The sequence below is a fragment of the Agelaius phoeniceus genome, chromosome 5 (genome assembly GCF_051311805.1).
Source record: "Agelaius phoeniceus isolate bAgePho1 chromosome 5, bAgePho1.hap1, whole genome shotgun sequence".
Lineage (NCBI taxonomy): Eukaryota > Metazoa > Chordata > Aves > Passeriformes > Icteridae > Agelaius > Agelaius phoeniceus.
Genome location: NC_135269.1, coordinates 8,137,365 through 8,162,998, shown reverse-complemented (window position 1 = coordinate 8,162,998; position 25,634 = coordinate 8,137,365). Strand labels below are relative to the sequence as shown.

The window sequence follows — 25,634 nt, the reverse complement described above, 5'->3', positions numbered from 1 at the left end:
CTCCTAAAAATTCACTAGAACCTTAAATATTTTCATTCAACTGTGTAGGTAATGAATGTGTGATTTTTTTTCCCCTTCTTTTGACTTAATTTAGGAGAGGAGGACAGCACTTGCAGCAGCAGCTAAATTATTTGTTCGATTCTGAAAGCTTTTGGTGAAGGAGTGGAACATGCAACAAACCTGATTGCTCCCTCCTTCCCAAGTGAAACTGCCTGCATTTATGAAAGGCTCCAGCCAATACAAACACAACAGCTTTTTCTTTTCCTTGTCCAGGGTGCCTCGAGGGCTGATGCACGGTTCTTTGCTCATGCCCAGAGCTGAGTCACTGCAAAGGTCTCCAGTGCACACGAGTCCAGTAAGGTCATTCAGCAGAGAACACCCCAGTCTGCTCTCTCCACACCATGCTAGCTGAGTGCTCTGAAGGACACAAGTGTGGTCTGGCAGGAAGGGATCAAATGGAAAAGCTTCCAGAGGGTCACAAATACCTAAGGGAATCCCATGGTAAGAGGGTCAAATGTAAAGCTTTGCCTCCTTACAAGACTGGTGGTGAGAGCCAGCTGAACATGTTAACATTGTTGAACTGATCTGAAAAGTTTGGGCTCTAAACAACCCAGCTCTTAAATCCTGTAAGGTTCTGGAAGAGAATGGCCCCATTTCCCACAAGTGCTCAGTATCCTGAAGGGCTGTTTGGTAACCACACAAACACCTTAGAGATGTCTGCATAGCTCAAGTTGCTGATAGAAACCCATGTACATGGTGAGGCTGAGAAAGGGAAGGATACATGACAGATTGCTAGAAGGCTCAGTACTGGCATCTCTTCCAGCCCAGGAGAGCTCTTTTCTAGTTTAACTTGAGCCACTTTAGAAATGGTCTGCTCTGAGCTAGAGTGCATGAACACAGAGCAAACACCATACAACTCCTATTCTTGTTATATGTTTTAAAACATTTTTTTCTTAGAGTTCCTGTCACTTCTGTGCTCTGCAGGAGCATTCACACAGGGGATGATGAGCAGTACATGTTTCAGCATGGACAACCCATAGATTAAATGCTGTTAAAGATTTCCCATGGTTTTTTGGTTTTAGAAGATTGTTTCATTTCTAGGAGCAGTTTTTTCTGGAACTGTTCTATCACTACATCCACTCATCATACCTACATCTTTTCTGAGGTGCTTTCCAAGACTGCTCACCTTGAAATTCAAATACCTACCAGTTGTGGCTTCTTGGCAAGCAAGTGGTCCCTGTTGAAAGGCAGTTTTCACTGTTCTGCTGCCTCTGTGATATAAGTCTTTTTCTACAGAGAAAACTCTGCATTACTTGAAGTATAAAATATGATGAAGCTTCAAAATAAGGACATACAGAGACTGAGGGTGAGGGGATGTCCTCCTATTCATTGGCCAGGCACAGAAACTACCAGAGGTCACAAAAGCTGAACTTCTTTATTCAAGCAGAAATTCCCATTGAAGCCAAATGAGGTTTTGTTGAATGAGGGCCACAGGAATTAAGCCTGTAGCACACTCTGGACTGGGAGCAAGTCAAAGCAAATTACACAACAGCTGTCAGGAATCTGTGTACAGGTCTGCAGAGCCACAGTGCAGGAGGAGCCCTGGTCCATCCTTAACTTCTGTCTATTTATGTCCCAGCACTGAGACCCCTTCCAACAAAACAAGCCATGCTTTATTACATTTTTATTAGAACAATTTACAGCAAACAGCTCTCTCCTCCTCTTCCTCTTTCCCCTCCCCTCCTTCCCACCGTTCCCTCTCCTTCCTCTTGCTGTGTTGTGCTGTTTGTGTGGAAAAAAACGAGCTCCCGCCCTTGCCAAGAGTGACATCAACTCATTCTTATCCGGTGATGTCCAGCAGAATCTTCCTCTGATAAACATTTGCTCAGTGTCAGAGCCCCAAGGTTACTGGCTGCGTTTTGCTTTCATTGTTGTTTGTTTGCTGACACTTTGCTGCTCGTTATACATTAAAATCCTCCCCCCTGCATGTCTCCGACCTGGAGCAGTGAACAGGACATTCCTTGCTGCTTACCCGGGTCTCCCACCACCCCCTTCCCCTGAAACAAGAGTCTGTTTGTCTCTCTGTGAACAAGAAAAAGCTGATACTGCAGAGAAGCTAAAAAAAAAAAAAGGACAAACATGAAAAAAAAATTAGGAGAGCAGACCTATGTATTTTTAACCTTAGGTTTCTTTTTTTTTTTTTTTAAGATAATTTCTTATATCCTTTCCTAGCATGCTCTAAAGTCAGTGAAGAGCCATAGCTGATTAATGGGCTGGTGTCCCTTCCTCCCACCTGATGGAGAACCTATGATTTCCTCTTCTCCCCTCCCTCCTTTATCCATCCTCTCCTCACAAGCCACCAGCTTTCTGGAGAAAAGGGGAGCAAATGATCCTTTTCCAGGCATGTTCCCCATCCCCCTTAACCAAGCTGACATTTATCTGAAGTACATCAACCTGTGCCTTCAGACAACTAGTGCTGAATGAAATGCATTGCTGTCTGTCCATGGGCCCATGGACAATCTATTAAAGCAAGAAGCAGAGTCAATTTTGACAAAACCTAAAGGGCTGATTAAAGGTCAAGAGCCCTGAAATGTCTAGCAGTGAATAAAGACTGGATACAGACACCTTTTACCCTGACTGGCTCTTACATATAATTCCATCAAAGAGCAAGCAGTCTACAAAACCCTTGACTTACAGGATAATTGATATGTTGCAACTAGAACTGCATCCTTCACTGGGTCATTGGGGAGCCAGAAAAATCCATCTGTACACTTATCCAGAAGGAAAGGTCTGCTGTAAATGGAAGATGTTCTGCTGGCACCAACCTACAGTCTCCCACTTTTCCAGGAAACCCATCCTAAAATCTCCCTCAGTGTTCAGGAAAAGGCTGGAGCTGTTCTTAACAGCTCATGAAAACAATGTTCTTTCAGCTTCTATGTGACACAATGAACAACAAGTACCTTCAGAAAGAAAGTAAAGAAAAAAATTTAGTTTTGAATATTACCATGAACATATGCCAGCTGTACTAGAGCATTAGAAGTACCCAGAAAAACCCACAGGAAATGACTCCTTGCCCTGCTACCATAACTTAGAGAAGGCTGTTAGAAGGAGGAAAGGCAAGATGACAACCTGGCTTCAAACAAAGCACAGGAATCCAGTGGTTAGACAGGCCACTCAACTTGTCCTTGGGTTCTTCAACCTTTCCAGTTCTCAGTGGTGTCTCTACCATCACTTGGATCCAACTGCACTTTCAAGTTCACAAATCCCAGTGGTACCTGCTGCCACAGGGGTCCCTGCAACATCCTCTCACATAATAACAGCAACCTCTGTTCTTGTGTAGTTCCCTTTTTTTTTTCCCTAGTTCACACAGAAAATGTTAACAAACAAGATAGTTCCTCCTCATCACCTGACTTTCTAAAAGCCTTGACTGCTATAATGGAAAAAGACAGAATACAAGTAACAATCATAATCAAGGTCAGGCAAGAAATATGTTCTCAAACCACGAGGAAGTAACATGCAGGCTCTCAAATTAACTTTAATCAACAAATGGGAGATTTTAATCTCAATTTTCAGTGAGAAGGTTGTCATCTTGTAGAGAAGTGTTTGGAAGATCAAGGTCTTATTTCTTCTTTTCTTAACAGTTATTTCAAAATTGTAAAATATTAGTAGCAGCTGAAAAACAAAACCATTGAATACAAATTTTGCAAAGTAGTGTGCTTAATCTTATTGGGATCCTCTCTCTCTTTCCAATAAAACAGCCAGTCTAAATAAATGGAAATTCTCCTCTTGCCTTGAAGGCCTGATAAGATGCTACACCACTACTGTAACAGATTGCCCTCAAGGTTATCCTGTCCCTTTCCATGACTAAACAGGCAGGCAGATGCACCAACACCTCACACAGAAACACTACAAACCTTTAACCAAACATGAACAAGCATGCCATAAAAACCCCACACAAACAGAAACCATACACACCAGTCTTAAAGCAAAATTTTAAAAAGACTGATTTCCAGATTACACAAAGAACATTTTTAGCACAAAATTGCTTACAAGCATTTGCATTGAAACATATCTTAATACAGTGTCCAGACAGAGTTGAGTGGAAAAGGGGGAAATGTTTCTGGAGGAATAGAGAAGCATGTCCATTTGATGCTACCCCATCAGTGGTTGTTTTGCTGTCCTAAAGGTGAGACAAACCTTGGCTGACAAGTAGGGATGCAGCTCCATAGGAAACTTGAGTGCCAGGTCCCACCTGTACTCATTTTAGGGTTGAGTTCTTTTCTAGGGTATCTTTTTTAAAGCATTTGAAGTATGTGAGCATTTCCAGTACCCAGAAATAGGATGTTTGGTCACAGAAATACTGACAGGAACACAAATTCCCAAATGACCTTGACTATAATTAACCATCTAATTTTAGTGGCGTTTGGCTGACCGACACCTCCCTGGCTGGCTTGTTTCAAGAGACAGACAGACTGCAGAAATTGCCAGAGCTCTCCTCCAGTAGGATGCAGGCCATGCAACGAGGGAGGTGAGAGCTGCAATACAGCAATTCACATGCCTGGGAACAAAATAAACACATTTTTTTCACAACAGGAATTAAAAAACATATAGCAGTGCTGTCTCAGGGGTTTAATTAGCTTCAAATGAAGCCTGATAAGAAGACATCTTATCAGAAGCTTTTCTTTCAACAAAACCAATTAGTATCAATTGAAACAGAACCAGCTGAGATAAACGTGTACACAGCATGCATAACCTTGAGGTTCACAATGCCTAATAATTAAGTACTGGATCATTTCCCATACTCAAGAGAGAAAAGTTTGTATAAATCAACAATAATCAAAGGAAAGTTTTTCTCCTATGGGGACAAGAAGGGTTTGAATCCAGTACATTTATTTCAGCCAGTTGTCCTTGTGAAACTGAGCCATGGCACAGCTCAGGTTTTCTGTGCAGCTTTTTGAGATCTCCAAACAAGATTGTGAACTTTTCCTTCCTAACATTTTGACTTACTTTCCTCCAAAAATGAGTCCACATTTCCAAAGTCTCTTACAGACAAAGGAAAAGCTAAGCCACAGCTCATTAAGAGAATTCCCACCCAAAACCATACTTTTATCCACACCTCCTTTCCTCTCCCTGCTCTTCTGCAACCTTCTGTCTCTGCATTACTATTTCTTTTTAATTTCCTGTTTCAAAAAATATTTATCTGGACCTTTTAATTAGCAATGGTTCAATGGGTCCTTATTTAGTGACACAGATTTTAACTTCTTACAACCTCTAAATGGGTTGGAGAAAAGCGAGGTGGATTGAAAACTGGCTGAGCTGCCAGGCTCAAAGGGTTGTGGTAAGTGGAATGAAGTCCAGCTGGAGGACAGTTACTGGTGGTGTGACTCCAGACTATGCTACTGAGGCCAATCGTGTTTTACATGTTTATAAATGACCCAGATGAAGTGACAGAGCCTCCTCAGCAAATTTTCAGATTATATAAAATAGCTGAAAACACCTCTGCCATTCAGAGGCACCCTGACAGGCTGGAGAAATGTGCTGATGGGAATCTCATGAAGTTCAGCAACACAAAATGCAGAGTCCTGCACCAGGGGAGCAGCCACCCCGAGCCCCAGCTCATGCTGGGGGAGAGAGAGAGCAGCCTCACAGAGAAGGACTCACAGACAGACAGACAGCAAGCTGAACATGAGCCAACAGCAAGCCTCTGCAGCAGAGGCAGCCAAGAGATCCCAGGCTGCACAGGGAAGAGCTGCCAGCAGATCAAGGAAGGTGGTCCTTCCATTCTGCCCAGCACAGCCCAGTGCTGTGTCCAGTGCTGGGCTTCCCAGTACAAGGCAGGCATGGACATGGTGGCAGGAAGTGCAGTGAAGGTCACAGAGATCATTAAGGGGCTACAAAACTGTCCCACAGGGGAAGGCTGAGCAAGCTGGAGCTGCTGATCCTCAAGAAGAAAAAGAATGGAGGGGAATCCCATGATGATAAACACCTGATGGGAGGTAGAAAAGGAGTCAAGCTCTTCTCAAGTATGGAGTGAAAGGATAAGACATGGTGGACAAAAATTGAAATGCACAAACATAAGCTTCTTTAGGTTTTGTTTTGTTGATTTTTTTTTTTTACTATGAAGGCAATCCAACAGTGGATCAGATACCAAGTTGGAGTCTCCATCCCTGGAGGTACTTAAAACACAACTAAACAGGGTCTTGGGCAACCCACTTTTGCTGTCCTAGCTTTGTACAGGGAAACTGGACTAGTGTGTCTCCAGAGGCACCAGCCACCTTCAGCAATTCTGAGCAACAGGCAAAGACAAATGTTAGAGTCTTTAAGGGCACTGATGACTTGAAAACAGTGCTCCTGTAATCCCTGCTACTCCTAAAGAACACTACAAAACTTCTGAGCACATTACCCCTTTGCAGTAGGATCATTCTATATCCTTCCAACAAAGAGCTCCACAGAAATGCTACCAGGACAGAACTTTTAACTCACACTGAGCTCTAACTCAGTGTTTGCACTCTGCCTCTTTTCTCCCACTTGGTTAATGCAAACTGGCCAAGGGCAGCCTGGGTGGGAGAAGCAGCAGCAAGGAGCACATCATTTGCATTCTGGTATGTGGCCATCACTGCCTGCAACCACAGAATGCACATGTTTCCTGTAACATGAAATAATGCTTCTGACAGCATTTCAAATTCATTCACAGGGCCAAATTCCTTTCTTAGTTACTGAGAAATGGAGCAAGCTCACTGTGGTCAGGACACAATATCAGGCCACTGTAATTACTGTACATGTGAATGTGTGCATGCACCCATCACCCACTCTGAGACTCAATGCGACTTCCATTGCTAATTTCAGGATGTTTAGTATTTTTTCTTTCAGCATTAGCAAAGTTATAGGACTCTCTCCTGTCCTCCTAGACATGCTGGCTTCACAGAGCTTGAAAACACATGTTCTTCCCATACTTCTCCATTTGCCTTCTGATTTTTGTCTACAAAGCAAGATGTCTAAGTGGCAATTTTTGTGGTTAGCATGCAACTCTTCAGTGCTTGTGGCTGATAAAGACAACTGTCATTCAACCAGAACACTTCAATCCACATCAAGTCTTTTCTTAGAGAGAACTAAGGTAAACACAGGCATTTCAACTTAAAATTTCTGTGATGCCCACGTAAGTTCTTCAAAATCATGCGTGACTATCATCCAAAGGAGCTGTGCACAGGAACACTCCCCCGAGGTCACACAGGAAGAAGCTACAACTCCCCCTCCTGCATGAGTCATGCACCTCCTGCCACCTGCACCCACTGGCTTCAGCAATCACACAGAGCTTGTCTTTCCAACAGGAGCAGCTTCACCCTTCTCTCCTCCAAGCAAAGGGCATGAAGCCCTGCTCTGGTCCTCTTGGCCAAAATCATTCCAAGATCTATGACTGAAAGCCACTCCTTTGCTTCATTTAACCCAACCTCTCCCCTCTCAGAGCACACCAAATTTCACAACTATTTAGCTCCAACCTGCCTATGTTCTGTCTTTAAGAAGACAATCTCTTCTCCACCAGACTAACACCACAAAACATGTTTGGCAGACTTCACCAGTTTTGAGACCAAAACACTCTCATGTCTCAGTACAATTTAAAAAGGAGAAGCAAGGGCTGAACATTTTGCAATAGCACCATCGTTTCTGTGCATGCTTTAACCAATCTGTCCTGGTTTAACCAGCTGGGGCAGGAGCTGAGCAGTTCTGTCTGCATCCTTGAGCTTTCACTGCAAGAATTCCATTTGAGAGAACGGTGATGTGAGCAAAGAACCTGGACAAGAGGAAGCAGTTTGCATCCCAGATGTTAACCTTCACCCAGCCACTGCCAGACACCAAGACAGGCTGGAAACACAGGGCAGAAAACCCTAACTCTGGAGAAACAAATCACTTCTCAGCTATGGCTGCAGCACAAAAATCACAATGTAAAGAAAGTCAAGTTTCCTTCTTTAATGACACTATATTGAAGGAACCACGTCTTTGACTCACATCACTGAAATTATTTAAAGAATGGTGACTTTCCAAATGTCACCTTCCCTACAACCATTAGACCATATTCTGCAAGGCTTCATTCATTCTTTCATCCATGGTGCTGTACACCCTGAAATCTTGGAAGTCTCTTTCCATCCTACTCTTATTTCCTAAGGAAAATTTTTAGAACTAGTAGAAGTACAGTGTAAAATCCTACCATTTAGCTACCAAGAAATCATACTGATGCTGTAGAAAACATTAATGAGCAGCCCTCGACAACATCACTGCCCTTGTTTGCAACAGGTCTTTACAGCAAGCATAGGAAGAGAATGAAAATTCTCTTATCCAAATGCAATGGAATTAACCCATAGGATTTAGGATTTTTTACTTATTTTCTTTTCTCTTAAAGTTGGCAGGAAAATAAATAAATAAATAACCCCTTGAGGCATGAGGACAGTTCATGGAAACCTAAGCTCAAACACTTAAAGTAAGGGTATAAACCCCCAAACTTTTTTCTCCTTTGAATTTGTGCTCAGGATTGCTGGAAGAAACTCTGTATTTCAGCATACAAGGGAGGCAAATTTAAGCCAAAACTGCTGTCCTACATCCCCACATGCAAGCCAAATACACTATACTGACCTCTCCTTCACATCACTGCTGCTTTTACAGCTAGGTGAAAAGCTCGCTCAGGGAAATGAGATTGAGAGAAACCAGTGCTGTTTTAGAGAGGGTAGGGTTAAGTTTTCAGTTGGCTCAGCTGCCTGTCTGGCTGCATGAGAGGCAGGGATAACACAGGGGAGTAGGGAAAACAAGACTGCCTTCAAGCAGCTTTAAGCTCTAAGTGAACTTGGCGAGCCAGCTGGAAGGTCAGGAGATGAAACCTGCTGTGCTCATGCCACTCCCCAAAGACCACTGCAGTGCCTGAGGTGTGTACAATGCACATGTGTAAAACTAAAAAGCTTTGTGAAGAGGTACAAGTCAATGCTGAACAAGCAGGCAAAGCTACAGAGCCCAGTATAGGCTCTTGCAAAAGATACAGGCTGAGGTCTGGGGGAAATGCACAGCCCAAGCTCAGGGCAACAATTTATTAGCTGAGAGTGATTCTGCCCCACTACTCTGGTTTGAGACTCCCTGACACTGCCTTGCATGGCCCAAAAGTTAGTCCCTAACACCCAAATCTACTCCTTGCCAAGGCAGTTTGGGTGTTCACAGCAATGGTATTACTGCTGGGGGTGTATGTACCTTCCCCTACCACAAGCAGCCCTCCCCTAAAATACATAAAAGCAAAAGGTTGTAACTGCATCGCACGCCAAACCTGCAAATTTAATTTTCCCTGTTCCCCAAAAGCCTCAGGCATAGTTTTCAAAAAGAGAACTGCCAAAGTGGATCATAACTAGAGGACTGACTAGTGCTGCATCCTACCCTAGGAGGAATGAATAATTCTGGTCACACTAATACTCCTTAACAGGAATATTAGGAGCCCAGGCATCAGCAGAAGACAGGTAACCTTGCCAGCACAGACTCAGAAATATAAGGCATGAGACTCCCTCCAAAACGTTTGGTAATCATTTATTCTGACAACTCCCTCTATTCCTAACCCCTAAGCAAGCATCCAACTCCTTTTTGAACCTTGTTAAATTCTTGGCCCCAGCAGCATCCTGTGGTTGACTGTTCCAGCATCTAATTGCAATTCCTAACTTCTGGAGCCGCCTGCCGCGGTCTGTCTCACTTAAACACTGAGCCCACTCCACCCACGTGCAAGCAAAGAATGTTCCTGATAATCCTTGTGAACACATCTGCTTCAGAGCAGAGCACTGCCTCAATGCAGGTCTGCACCAGGCCTCCTGAAGGTATTAAACTGCCAGGAACTGTGGGAATGCCAGAAGGAAAAAGCCTATGGCAGACTAATCCCTGCAGCAATATTTGGAAGAAGCACTTAATCACTCTGCTAGGCAAAAATAAATAATGCAAAGGCAGAAAACAGGACAGCTGAATAAGAGCAGCAAAATAGTCCAGCAGTTAACAGCAAGGAGGTGCTCTGGTTTCATCAGAGTGTACCTGAATTACAGACTGGGCTCTTGTAACACATCAGTCCCCCAAAAACACAGACCAAATGTGTCAGGCACATATACAGACTCTTGTTGTATCATCTCCTGCACATCAGGGAACCCAACTGTACTGGCCAGTTTCCAGAGTGAAATCATATAGTCTGCTATCAGCACTATGAATTTATATTTCCAGAAAATCCTGATGTCATAGCCTGAGAGCAATTATCAATGAGGAATTATTGATTTTAATGTCAAGTTGTGCAATCACTTAACAGGGGGAGAAATAGAAAACAACAGCCAAGAATGAACAGGCTATTCAATGTCATTAAAAACAAAAAAGAATTTAAGAGTGTCTTTGATATCCAGAACAATTGCAGTCATGGCCAAAAAAAAAATCTAATTTCATTCCACTAGGGACTCACTGTTGTGTCCAAATGTCTTACTGAAGTTTGCTGATAAAAATAAACAGTTCAGCTGAAATAGACAATTTACACGTGGCTGACAATATAAATGGAAGAAGATGATCTACTAGACCTATTTTACTCAGCAAATGCTGCAATCAGATGTGGGAGCCATGACTTCATCTAAAGGTATGGATGCACCCTGGAGTTCTGAGCAGGAACAGCACATGTGTGCCACAGGATGCCAGAACACACATGGCCAGGCTAATGCCATCGTGGAGCTCAGTTCTCTGTGAAACATGATTTCCACCAAGGGAAAAACAAGGAAAGCTCTTTTTTCACACCTGGAGCCCACAGTTTCATGGCAGTGTCAGTGTGTTTCAGCACATCACCCAAACAAGAGCTGGCACCAGCACAGAGTAAAGGGAAAGGACTGGGTCATCAAACAGCAACACTCAGTACCAGAGGAGCAAAGCCTTGGCATGAAGCTTCATCAGCTCCTTCCCAGAGGTTCATCACTGTCACAAAGGGGTGGTGGCCCTGCATCCACCTCCTCTCTTCTACCAGCCCTGGATTTGTCTGATAGAGCAATACACCAAAGCAGATTATAAACAGTGGAAAATTAACCTGGCACAACAAGAGTTCTCTGCCAGGTTAGCAGCACAAATCAGTTTCACACAGGTCAGATCAATGTCAGACTGGGTGAGGATGGAGGACATGCCAAGGAGGAATGTGGGTGGGTGTACTCTCCTCCTTGGAGAGTTGAGCTATTGCATCAGCTCAAGCTACACTGCATACCTTGAGGAGCCAGACTGCCTCACTTTGCCTTGGAGGGGCCATCAGCCTCTCTTATCAGCCTCTCCATGCAGTGTTCAGCACCATTTTAATGTTCTCCCATCCATCAGCACAGGCAAATGAACTCCAGGAACCCCAGGTACCACCTGCACAGAAGCAGTGAACAACAGTCCCTCCCCATGGTACCCATCCTACAGGCAGAGCCCAAGCCAAGCACTTCCATACACAGGCCAGAGGAATTTTGCTTTCTGCAAGTCTGCAGAGCAAATACCCTTTAAACCTGCAGTTCTTCAGTGATAGCCTCACTTTAACACGGGGCTATATGACTGCAAGGCAACAAATGTTATTTTGATAGGAATCAAATGTTCATTTAAGGGGAAAAAAAGTAGCATGTTTCCTTATTTTATTTTTCCACATCTTCCATGAGGGTTAGTTCATCAGATGTGCCCAAAAAGCAAAACTAATGCATCAGTCTGATCTGTCTATTAAAACATTTCTGAACTATATTCCAGGCATCCTCTCTGTGCAGGGATTGATGCAGCCATGCACTGGGATAGCTGCTCACTCAGATAACAGAGATTGTATTCACTGTGCAGAAATAGCTTCCTTTCAAAGACATCTGAAAACAAGTATGCAATGACTGTTTATTTGTATCTGAAGCAGGGGACAGTGAAAATTCAACTTTGTGACTGTGTTTTTAACATTCACTGAAAAGGGACAGATAGTCACTGAATAAAAGACTACAGTGGTTTAGGATGTTCTTAACAGTAAAGTGTTCTTTTTGGTTAAATTTAACTGTTCCCAGAAGCAGAGACAGCAAAGCACATCACAAACTGTCACCTTTATGTGTTTCACTGCAAGACGCCAATATCCCAAAACAAAAAAATAAATTCAACAGAAATATGTCAAAGACTTGTAAGTTATTCCACCTGAGGAACAAGTTTCTCAATACAGAACAGCTTCCTAACACAAACCTATAGTTATTATCCTAAAGCAGGGGGACAGGAATAAGTACAACCCACTTCACATAGTTTTTAAAAAATCCATTAGCTACAGCATCTCCTTTAGACGGAATCATGAACTGTGGAACAAGAACATGCCTGAGGGCAAACCTATTTATTGTCATGCCAAACTCCTCAATGACACCTCAGAAGAGCAGAGCTCTTTGGGGCTACAGCAATTAATTGTCTTCTACATTGTATGAACCAAAAAAAAAAAACCAAACCAAACCAAAACAAAAAAAACCAAAAAAAAAAAAAAAAAAAACCACTATTAAAAAAAAAAAATCAATCTAACGATTTTTTTTCCCTTTCTAGGTTTGGGCAGTATGCCCTCCTGGACAGAAGAGATCCCCTCAGTGTCACTTCACAAGAGAATGAGAAAGTAAGGCAGTGAACTAATCTGTACATTTTACCACAGGTTAACCCCTACCTACATTCAGGCAACAAATGCCTTTAAAATCTTAGATGGAATCATCCTCCTGTGAGGGCTTTTCAGTGAAGGCACATCAGTGCCCTTCCAAGGACAAGAGTACTGAGGTGAGCTCCCTAGCTCAGCTCCACATAAAAAGCTGCCACAGTGAAACTTGAGGCCATTTAGCACATTAGGGCCCATTGTTAAGTGGGTCTGTCTTTTGCCCCATGGAGCATATAGTTAAAGAATAAGGCAAAAAAAATAAATGTTGGCACTGTCATTTGTCCTACTGCTTCCTAATGTGCAGAAGCCTTGATGAACCATTTCTGTCTAATGGTAAATATTTATGAAAACTAAAACCAGCTACTAAACTGCTTTTCTACTATAGTCAGAAATCCCAGGTCTCATTTCAAAAGCTCACTGCTGAAACCAAAACCAAAAAATAAACCTAACTCAACAAAACCCAACAAGGCACCGAATCTGTTAAGAAATCATCTGTATTGACCCAAATTATGTGCAAAACTAAGGTTTTCAGGGCAGTGATGCAGCACATCTCAATTTCCTGACCTGTTTAACAAGAACAATACCTACACCATCACCTGTGAGGGAGCAGCTCAGATGAGGGTCTCCTGCAGCTGCAGCATCCTTGGCTCTGAGTGTCCCTGGAACTACAGGGAACTCCAAAGGGAGCAGCTGCTCCTTCACCAAGACACATCCTAATGCAGTTGTATTTTAAGGATAAGGCTTTTCAGGTAGGCAAGTCCTAAAATGTCACTGTGAAGAAAAAAATACAAGGAAGAACAACATACAAACATAGGAGTCTTTCAGCTCTCTGATCCTTAAGGATTGAAAGAATGTTCATTCCTTTCATAAGAAAATATTGATAAACAAGAGTTGAAGTTCAGTATAAACATGAGATAAGACACTATTTTAAGGTCACTTATTACATTTCCTGGGGAAGAAATACAAAATTTTCTTTCTTAGCACTGTTTCATGACCAACATTTTGGCTGGAACAACCCTAGTGTGTTAAATTAATAAAAATAGTTACAAGGTACAGTAAACTCCAAACTTTGATAACTGAGACTCAAGGGGAAAAAAAGGCATTTGCACACAACTTTGTGCAAGTGAGCACAGCCTGGCTTAATTTCAAGAGAAAATATCCCACAGCTGAAAATCCAAAGAGGTACAGCAATAGCTCTTAACCAAAGTTTAATGAAGCAGTACTTAAGAGCTCACCAGCAGAACTCACTCTTCCCTGAAATTACAGTTCTAGAGAGACAACAGAGTTTGTGCAGCGAGTTTGTGACTGTACTACCTTACTTTACCACTACACAGAGGGAGTAGAAATGCACTAAGGCCTGTTACAACCTCGAACTTTAGCACTGATTCTTTCCCTAGTGCTCAAAAAGGGGATCCAGACCCTTTTCACTGCATCTCACCCCATGTTACTTCTGCTTTTCTGGCTGTCTCTGCTCCAGCTCAGCATGGCAGGAGGCACACAGCTCTGTGCCTGAGGAGGGGGACAGCAACCTGTGTGCCCCTCAGCCCATCTGCTCCTCACCTTATCTTATCTTATCTTGATTTCACTGTACCTTATTTTGATTTGCAAGAAAAATAAGCCTAGCAATCTGGATAATAAAGAGGCAGTTTAGCACAGCAGAGAACTTGATCAGTCCTCTGCAAAACTTCGGTAGGATTAAAAATTAGAAGCAGTGCAGGTTTTGTTTTCTTACCAAGCCCCTTCAGTTAAGAAGATAAGGGAGCAGGAAAATCAAAACCATCAAAATAGTTGGCATCAAAACAGTTTCTAAACAAAAAGTTTATGAACAGTCTCAGGATGTTTTATATCTTTTCCAACCTCAGTTCCTTCTGGATGGCAGCTTTCCAAAGTAAAGACCAATTCTGCTGGTTTTAGGGAAAAGAGTCCCAAGCCATTAGGTTTAGCTTGTTCTGCTCACCCTTGCTCTTGGAAAAATCACCAAACAGAACTGAGGATTAAAGAGCAGAATACAAAATATTTGTACAGAAGCCCCAAAGGTGCAAGTCCACCAGTCCAGCTGTCTCTGCTCCTGCCACAGCATCACCACCCAGTGCTTCAAAACCACCCTGTCCCACTTTCCTGAGGAGTATGTTGGTCAGCAAAGCATCAGTGAATCCAAAAGGGACACTCTGTGGGAGGCCAGAGTGCCTCAATAAATCCTGCACATGTTATCTTCTCCTGCACCAAGCCCAGAAACTAATTTTGGATATGTGCTTGCCTTAGTCCTAAAGTACCTAACTGGGACAGCTGGCAGAGCTGACCTCAGCTGGTGCCCACATGACCTCAGTCCACAACCCCTGGAATTGCTCCCCACACCTGCCCAAGTGCCTGCCAGATCCCATGGTGAGCCAAATCAAGTTCCTTGCCTGCCCAGAAGTGTTTTTCTTTTTTTGTTTCCCAGGGAGTTCCCTGGTTACACTGATCACCCTATCTTCCTTTCATCTTAAAATTTTGTTTACAAGGAGTAGAGATGAGTCACTCAGGACCACTGGTTAAATATTAATTGATTGGAGGTTGGAAAACAAACATCCTCAGTTTCTCACCTTTTCCCAAAACTCTACCAAATCTGTTAATATTTAACAATTTCTACCTTTTCTTTTGTCCTGAATGCACTGCCCTTATCTTTGTTGCACATTGACCATGATGGCAGATCAGCACAGCCCATTTTTAGCCAACTCACTCAACCATTTCACTGTATCTTTATGGAGAGACCACCTTTTTTCACATCAATCCTACTCCTGCAGTACAGTACTTCAGTATCCAACTCACACTCCTGTGTTCCACAGCACAGAAAACTGCTTTATTTTCACTTATATCTTAAATAGTTGATGCAATCAAAACTTTAACCTTTTTAGATGTTTCCTTCTGCAAGTTGAGGTGGTACAAAGGTTGCCATACCACCACCATTTTTTCTGCACAGGCAAGAGCTATGACATGAAAAATAATTCTGCTCCAACCACATTTGTCCCGTTGCCTGGCATTAAAATCTAGGCCAAGCTTTTACATTCCTCATCTAAATACATATGCAAACATTGACCACAAAAGTAATTGGATTCAGATAGTAATAAAAGGCATTTGGCATTTAAAATAAAGAAGTGAAAGTCTAAAACACCACTGTAGCTTAATCATCAGTTGTCATAATAGAGATCATTAGACAAAAGAAATCATTTATGTTCCAAGTGATTAATCTACAAATTCTTTCTGTCTTCTCTACCACAGAACATAATAAATCAGATGAATAACTGAGGGAATGTACAACAGTGGAGAATTGCAAACTATTGCAAAAAAAAGCAATTCAGCCACCACCCAAAGTGACTCCAAATTTCAGTTCATACTAAAACTGGTGACAAGCTCCCTGAAGGGGAGACAACCAAAACCAAGAGTAAGTATTCTATCCTGATTTGTCCTGTTTCTGCAAATGTATAAATGCAAACATGTACCTCCATTTCAGTCACCTGCATCTTGCTACTTTCACATCACAGAAAAAGTGAGATTTGCTCTCATGGGAGGCAAAGCAGCATGAAGTACTTAAGAAGTTTTATTTCCAGTATCTCTTCCACTTCCTATTAAAGGTTCTGTTTATTCAGATGAAGTCAAGACTTCTGGGTTAAAATCAAGCTTCCCCTTTAGGTTCAGGCTTTGTTTAGCTGACAGAAATCTTCCAAGACTCCTACAAAGAATGAGAATGGATAAAATTCTGACCAACCTTCTTCGCATCCTCCTCCTGAGCCAGCTGAGGCCAAACGTGAGCCATTCCTTGCAGAGAGATCAATCAGCCAGCACCAGGAGTGCCAGTAGGGCCTTTCCAGCAGTTTTATTTGTGTTTGATACAGTATCAAAAGAAACCCTTTAATTTGATGTAAAATTTGTGAAGCGTCACCAGGATTTGTTCTTCCCAGTTTGTCAACACCATCTTAGTTTGACTAAGAACTAAAATCAAAGGGTTACTCACTGAAATACTTCCAGATGAAAATTATGTTTTTTGAAATCTCTTGATGACCATGATTTATAATTCCCTGGTCCATAATATCACACTTTCCAAGGAGCTCTTTGGAAGCATTCCATTTACAGCACCACAACTGCAAATGGTACCTGCAGCAGATCCCAGGTCAGCTTCCAATGACACACAACAGTCAGAGAGAAGGTGGAGGATGCACAGCAGAAAACCCACCCCAATAAGGACACAGCAGAGTAAAAACACAGCAGGAAGAGACAATCACTTGTCTGGCCAGCTAATATCTGAAAAGGAAAGGGATTCTTTAGGATAAGGGTTTTCCTTGGCACTATGCTTCTTGTTTTAATTTGAAACATGGCTTCCCATCCATGGTAGCTGGCACAGGAGTTTAGAAAAAGTCTGCAGAAAGAGTGAATTTTAAATAAAGAAACTCAGACTCCAGTACTTTTACACCAAAGTCCATGTGCTGATGAGGCATGCCTTGCCAGGGATTTCACTTTGGACAGCTGAGATCAGGAGGAAAAGAACATGCCCAAGTAATTTTGCATGGTGTCTCACCAAGAACAACTTTAGGCAAGCAGTAACATTGCCTATATTAGCATTTTAAATTTTTTTAAATGGTTATATGCAAATAGGTTATAATCTTAAATTCCTGGTGTGCACCAACAACCTTCCCAAGCACCAGAAGGTTTGGGCAGCATATAGTGAAGGACAGGACTCTCCAGCTGATGTCCAGATGTTGTGGTACAGACCTCCCCTTAATGCACGGATGAGAAGAGAATCACATAAATCCCCTGCCAACTCAAAGGGCTTTTATTGGCATGATAGACTGGACACAAGATACCTTCATGACATTTCCAAGGCAAGAGAGATTAAGGCTCAAGACATTCCTCTTCCACACTCCCTCTCCTAAAAATAACTTAGGAATTAGCAAAGCACTGGATTTAGCTGAACAGACATATGTGATCAATACAAAGATTCTCCCAAACAAATGTCTTCATTTATGTGAGACTACCTGTACTCATACACAAGGAAGGTGGGGTAAAAGCCTGGGATTTTATGCTATCACTTAACAGACACATTATTTCTTCCTCTTTCCCCTTCTCACTTTGTGTCTCTCCCCTCATGAAATTTATTCCATGATTTGCACTCTTGCAGCAACACTGGTTTGTAGAGCTGGTGATGAACTGGAAAGAAGATCTCCTTGAACTGAACATTTTTGAGCTGGGGAGAACGGAAGAGTGTTGCAATAATTTTCCAGACACAGTTATGGAGCTCCATCCCCTGTGCTGAATAAACATTTTTTCTCAGCACAATGGGCCACCAGGGAAGCACTTACTATGCACCACTCTTGGCATGAGATCACCTTGGTCTTCAACACACCTATGATCAAAACAGTGTTGTCAAAAAAAATTTACTTAACTCCCTGTTACAGATGGTGTACTGAGGTGAGGATCAAGAGCCATGGACAGCCTCTGAAACTCAAATTCTTTCACCTGAATTACTGCTGATCTATATTCACATTTTCTTACCACATACACTTGGAAGCCCGCTAGTAACAACAATCGAAAATAAGCGGCACCCAAAATTTCTATTTTTCAAGGCCATAAAGCTTTCTGAAAGGTTTTCAGCTGAAGATCACTGCACCATCTCCTCCTCATAGACTTAGTACTGTTTCAGCCTGTAGCTGCCTCTCAGTAAAAAGCACTGTGTGGCTCAACTCACAGCTCCAACAGGTACTAAACCCAGCAAGGTCACCAAGACCTTGGTCACTTGGTACCAGTGCAAACAGAACACAAATATTCATGGGAAGAGCCTGAAGAGAAAGCAGCTTCCAGCGTGCTGTTTCAGCAAGGTTTCCACCCCTTTTCAACCACGTCTGCTACTTCTTTTGTATTCCACTGACACCCTGTGGCACTTACCTAGACTGCAGGCTTTCCAATCTCAATATCCATTTCCTTAACTACAGCGGTAAAAAGCAGCAAGGCAGAAAACAGAGAAAGGACACTGCAAGCCTGAATTGAAGGACTGCTGGTGCACTCCTTACTCCCAAGGCACCAAATGCACAGATTTCTCCTGCACAGCAGTTACCCACTGCTGTCCCAGTAACCCACTTGCTGTTACACCTTTCCCTTGGGTACAAATACTTCACTGCCATGCTGATGTAGCATGGGGAAAATAACCTAATGTTACCTAAGACCTGAGCTTCTCAGGTCTTCTACTGCAACACTGAATGACACTTCACACTGCAATACTGCTGTCTAAGTTCCACAAGTGACTTCCAGGGAACATCCTAACTAACAACTGCAGCACAGGATCCCAAAGTCTCAGTTTTCACTGTGTTAGTACAGACTCACCTACCTTTTTCAAGAGTTTAATTTCTATATGCATGAGCATATTAAAAAAAAAAAAAAAAACAACAAAAACCCCACACAAATGTATTCAAACAGCAGCCTGGTATGTTTTACTGTTTGCCCTTAACCTCATTAAAAAAGCTCTCATAAGCAGCAAGTGCATTTAATTTTGCCCTTCAACCCTTTACCACATGAAGAAATATACTCATAGTGGATCTTTAATACAACAGGAAGGCAGGAAATATTGCACATTTTGCATTTAATGAACACATCAAGGGGCAGCCTGGGCATATTGTGTCTTCTCCAAAATTACTGCCACAATTACACACGTAGTTATAATATTATAAATATTTTGAAACATGAGAGAAGTAGACATGTGCAACACAGGTAAAAAAAGCATCCATGTAAACAGTCACACACAGGAAAACCTTGAACAAAAAACTCCACAAGCATCCAAGATAACCAGCTCACACACAGAAGGTGCTCACATCGCTTCAGTGCTGTCCTCAGAACTTCTCAAGTGGCTTAAGATTGCTGAAAGATAAGAATTTCCACCATAAAAAGGAAAAACATCTCCCACACTAATAAGCATTACAGTATTCCAAGGATGACCACAGTGTCTCAGCAGCTCCCACCAAAGGCTGCCTGGAGCCCTTCAGCTCAGCCTGCAGGCATGCTGGCAGAGTGGTGCCTATGCACAGCTACAACAGGCAGCAACTCCACTCCCTACTAACATTACTACTCATCACTTTGTTACTACTGCAAACTGATAATCAGGTGTCCAGGAGATCATCTGCACCTCAGGGTTCCATATGCAATCTGCAATTGCACATGTTCTGGTTTATGCAAGGGTGTCAACAAGCCAAGCATACCATGGCCAGCCCCACATGGAAAATAGAGGGAATATTCAGTATGTCAGACCTCACTGTTTAAGCCAAATGAACCACAAAATTCCTATTTTCCCTTTTGTTAAGATGCCCTAAGAAAGGAATAGAGGCAGATCAAATTTGATTCTAAACTTCAAGGTTTCCTAACAATGAGCTTGCTGACCTGTGCTTTATTGGTCAGCTGTTGATCTCATCTTACACAATCATCCAGAGAGAACATGGTTAAAGCTGAGCTCCCACCACACTGCTTTGATAACAAGGCTAAGGGCTGGAGCAGACCTGCTTTTTCATTTGTACCTTAAAACCCTTTTCATTTTTATACTATTTTAGTAAGTCAAACACTAATTAGAAAAGGGACGTATTATTTACACATATGACTTTCTGGAATCTGCTCTTTATTCTGCTGATAGGGTTTGGGCAGGAAATAAATACAAGAGTGGAGTTGTTGAATGATGTGATGTTACAGAAAGTGCAGTTAACTGCAGACAGGCAGAACATACAGAAGCATCCTCTCATCTTTTACCTCTACCATAGTCACTTGACTGAATCAGCACCCATAGGGGAAAAAAAAAATCAATAATTAGGGTGCAATAATTTACACCCTCTTGGGTAAGCATAACATTTCTCAATAAACTAACTGGCCCAAAACCAAATAACCTTCTGGATCTGGATAAACTTATTAATTCCTATAAAGCCTGAGATCCAACAGAAACATTCAATTTTCAAAAGTGATGCAATGCAACGCTGCTGCTGGTCCAGCAGTAAGACAGAAACATTCCAAAACCAGCCACCAGTCAAGAGAAAAAACATTAACAGGGGTGGGGGGGGGGGGGGGGGTCACACAGCATCACATGAAGCAACCTACACATGTACAGCTGGTATATACAGTAAAGACAGGTCTGTACAGTACAGATGTGCAGGGATACATAAATGTATCTCCTAGACATGTTTCTGACATGAACATTTCATTGCATGCAATTTTTATTATAGAAACATTCAACAGATGGACATCCATCAGAGAAAGACGTGGCCCCTCAATCAAAGACTCAATCAAGTCTTAACTTATGAGCAAGGCAGTAATGCTGAATAAAATACACAAATGTAAAGGGGAGAGATAGAAAAAAGAAAAAAATCCATCCAGATTTTGATGCCTAAAATCCTTGAGGACAAAAAAGAGTTCTCCATGTGCTTTCCCATTACATGCTTATCCTTGTCTGGAAAGATTCCCCATCTACACTCCAGCAGAACACACTCCAGCTCCTCTGCCTAATCAATCAGATGCATCTGATTTCCAGTCTCCTCCCAACATAAAGAGATTACACATTCTGTTAGCATTTATGATTACACTTGGATATTCTGGATGTTATAAGCAGTTATTTGCCCTTCACCTTAGCCTGTTAATAGTGATTTCAAGATACACTGGCCAGCATACAGATAAAGCCTCATTAAAGTCTGTGGCAAATTGATAAGCCAGAACACAGTTAACTCCCTCCCACATGGTTATTTTGCTCAGCACATCTTCTAATGTATCCCCAAGGGCAGCACTGCCAGCTGAAGAGCTCTGCCAGGCTCTGTGAAGGTAAAGGAAGGAGGATCTGCAGGAGACTTGACCACCAAGGCTCATTCCCCTGCAGCAAGATGGTGGGGAGGAGCAGTGTGTGCCTGAGGATATCCAGGTAAGAGTCACAGCTATTGGGTTCAGTAGAAATTGGAGCTTCAAGGTCCCCAGCCGGGGAAGAGGCCAGGCTCATCCCCTAGGCAGACGATCTTACACTCATTCTGCTCATCAGCCAACCCACAAACTACACCACGGGGTGTGGAACGGCTGGCAAAGGGGAAGGGAAAGGTAGAAAGGTAGAGAACTCAGTATCTGCAGTTCCTAATGCTCTCCCTGTGGGTGGTGAGCATATTGACTGGAAAATGTCTAACCACAGACTCAAGTCCCCTCGCACAGGAAACTCAGTTCAGGTCTCCAAACAGCCAACAAACAACCGAGGAATACATGGAAGTCAGACATCATCTTCATCCACTCCTTCAGCTGCCCTTTGAAGGGAAAGCTCCTTTCCTCAAAACTGAAGCACCTTCTAGATTCTGATTTCAGGCGCTACTTTCAAGTCATGAATTCAAAATGGAGAGACAGATCTCTACAATACAGAATTTGCTCTACAAGCCTAAAAAAACCCAAAGAAACACCAAACCCACGCCTAAAAAGCAACCCCACTAACAAACAAAATAACAATTAAAAAACCTCAAACTCACCAGGCAGATGTACTCACATTCTTGGTACCTCTTTCCACCCAACATGCACATTTTGTTACAACTGCTGGGCATGGGCTGCATCCAACAAATTTGGATGTTTCAAATTCTAGTAGAGGCCTATAACCTCAGCAGTTGCAAGCAGCAGATTCTCCTTGTAAGACACAGGGACAGAATTATACAACTATTCGAGTACCATGTGTAGAGAATTATAGGAATAAAGCTCACTGACATGTGCTACTAGCTAAATTCCCTATAAATTGCAGTAGGAGCATACAGTGAGGAAAGGGGAAGAAGAGAGGATGTAGGAAAATACTGAGGAGTGAGATGTGACAAAATCTTGCTTTAAATGCAATGAAGTCTAAACATCCATCCTTCCTTTATACACTATGCTAGAAAGAAAAATACACTGGCATTTTTTTAGACAAGTAGCTTTCCTACCTGGAAAAAAGACTTCATAAAAGAAGTTATAAAAGTATAAACAATCATTTCAAGGTAACACGCTTGTGTTACCCTGGAGGACAAGGGAAGATCCACAGAGCATCTGTACAGCATCACAAGTTTCACCCCAGATTTCTCAGCATCTCCCTGCTCTTCTCAGCTGAAGATGTACACCAGCTGTAATATATGACAAGTTTTCCACTTCAAAATATATTGAGCCTAAAAGGAAACTCCTTATGCTGGACCTACTCTTTCTGCCATGCAACCTGGGTTTCCTTGTTGCACTACTTCCAGGTAACCTATAGCCTCAACTTTTCAAAGTCTCACTGTGTTCTTTATGAAATGCCTTTCTTAATAAATAAATAACAATAATAAATATGGGTAACAAGCAGCACAGTAAGTAAAGTTCTCACTGCATACTCCTTAATGTAATTAGCTAATTTACTTCCAGTTCATGACTGACAGAGCTTTGCTTAACATGCCCTTAAAAACTTTATGGGCAGAAATGCCACAACCTTACTGAGCAACCTCTTCCCATTACTTGCTATTCTTAGAAAAACAGCAGATTATTTGTAGGACAAGAATCCAGTTATTTTGGGCTAGAGGATGCTAATGAGCTGCACACAATACCCTTCACAAGGCAGTCAGATGAAGACCACCTATGTTAGACAAAGTGGTCTTCAAAACAAAGGGGAATGGAGTGCACAAGTAAGTTGCTGAATGCCTACAAAAAAGACATTTATGTGATACATCTGGAATGCAGGTGAGCCTCAGCAGCCTCTGCTGACCTTTTTTCTCTCAGTGTTTGAGGCACCAGGAGTTCCTATGAGAGAAGGCATGCTGCACATGACAAATGTAATTTGCATGTGACATAGCTGGACTGTTCATAGGCCAGTCTTCAGCAGCACATCAGCACATTGCTTAATTCACAGAAACAATCCCTGCTCTCCTGGGAACCTGCACACAACAATCCAAACACCATCAGACAAAACAAAACAGAAAGAAAAGTATCATCACTACTTGTTCAACTAGTACATCACTACAGTTCTTGCAGAAAGCCAAGCAGGCACCACCAACAGCTTCAACAGCTAAATATCTAGCATTAAAATTGTTCTTTTAGTACTAAAGTTACTAGTACTAAGAAATAAGTCAGAACACAAAAGGGGGCTGCTGAATTATCTCTAACACTTCCAAGGGATGCTGCCATAACAGCTTCCTCCAAACAAGAAGGAAACAACAAGGGAAAGGGCAGCACAAAAACATAATCAGTATTTACAGTGGATCAGTTACCAAAAGTTTGTTCCAAGTTACTAGAGGTGCTGTTTTAGTTGGGGGTTAATTTTAATGTACAAGATCCACGAGCGGGAGGTCACAATCCTCCCTGACCTGCCAGCAGCAGCTGGCAGTCACTGCCTACCTGGCAGCTTTTGTCAAACAGTCAGGATTCTCAGATGGTCACAAGAACACCAGGCTGACCTGAAGAACCATGAAATGAGATTGGAGAGGAAACTAATCACAAAATCCTATGGGAACAGGAGGAGGCACAGTATGTAAAGAAGGTTCTGCTGCTCACACAGTGCCTTTGCAGTGATATAGGAAGCTCTGTTTCTATTGCTTCTTCATGCTGAATATCTTTTACAAGTGCACAATTCTAGCCATAAGCAAGAAAATGTTTCTTTCCCCAAAAAGCCTCCAGAGACAAATAAAGCTTGTAAGAAAGAAAGATTTTTGGTCTGGGCCTGCAATGAATGAGCAAGGACATAGGTTTTAAACCAAAGAGGGTAAGTTTAAATGGACATAAGGAAGAAATTTTTTATGATGAGGCTGGAACAGGCTGTCCAGACCATGATTCTTCAAGGTGAAGCTGGACAGAGCTTTGAGCAACCTGCCAGCAGCTTTCCAGTTCCTGAAGTGAGCCTACAAGAAATATGGAGAGGAACTTTTTAGAAGGGGTCCTAGCTGTACCTCTGAGGTGCAATTCTCCCTGTAGAAGTCAAGGGAAAGCATGAAAGATGTAATGGACAGGACACTGGCATTTTCTTCCAAGTGAGAGCACACAATGGTAAAGATTTCCAGGTTCACTGATCATAAGCTCACCTCACTATGGCTAGGAGGAACAAGGGCATTTATTTTTAAGAACATGCAGTGTTTACATGACCATGTACTTTGCCAGTCCATTTATTTAATGATTATTCCCCTTTTGAAACTCAAAAGCAGAATAAAACCCACTGGCTTTGCTTAGGCAAGGAGAAACTGAATAGAACAATGAAGTCCACTTCATTGTGGACTATAAGTCCACCTGCAAGCTGGTAGATCACAAGACACAAGCTTTTAGAATGAGCTCCTATAAGATCTTGAAACTTCTGCAACCCTTCCAGAAACAATCTTGCATGGGAAGAATAAAGATAAGAGACCAGTCCAGAACAGTTTCTCAAGTGGGCCTGTGGTAGATCTGCCACCTCTCAAGAGCCAACTCACTCAACAGGCCCACACTGCTTTCTGTAGTGAACACAAGCATCACAGTCTGGTTGTTCAAGTAATAACAAGTACTTGAGGCTGAAAAAGGTGTTCACCAAAGTAATTCAGCATGCAAAAGTCTTGAGCAGTCACCAGATGTCACCAGGTTTCAGTACCCTCATGCAGTAGGCATACACAAACAAACAAAAAGTAAATACTTTCTGCCCAAAAAGTGGTGGTGTGATGCTACCTCTGGTAGATTACCTCTAGTGATGCCTTTTCAGATACTCTGCATTTTCCTCAAAAAGAGATAGCTAGAAGCCAGGCCACAAAACACACAGGCCAGGTTTTTTGTTAAACTGCAGGCTCAACAACTATGATTGAAATCTTCACCACTTTCCTTTGAACAGAAGAAACAAAGAATGAGTGCAAGGGATGAAAGCAAAAAAAAAAAAAGAGTGGGAGGAAAAGAAACAAAGAAAAGAAGAAAAGTCTCAGCCCATCTACCCCACTACAAAAAACAAGAATAAAACCTGCTCTGTGTTGAAAACTCCCACAAGGTACCTTGATTTCAAGCAGCTGAATGCACACACAGGTAG

At 42.3% G+C, this 25,634-nt stretch overlaps 1 protein-coding gene across 1 annotated transcript in view; it reads right to left on the bottom strand.

Moving 5' to 3' along the window:
* Positions 1-25,634, bottom strand: part of BORCS5 (BLOC-1 related complex subunit 5) — a 60,355-nt gene that overhangs the window by 33,579 nt on the left and 1,142 nt on the right. The window lies entirely within an intron of this gene.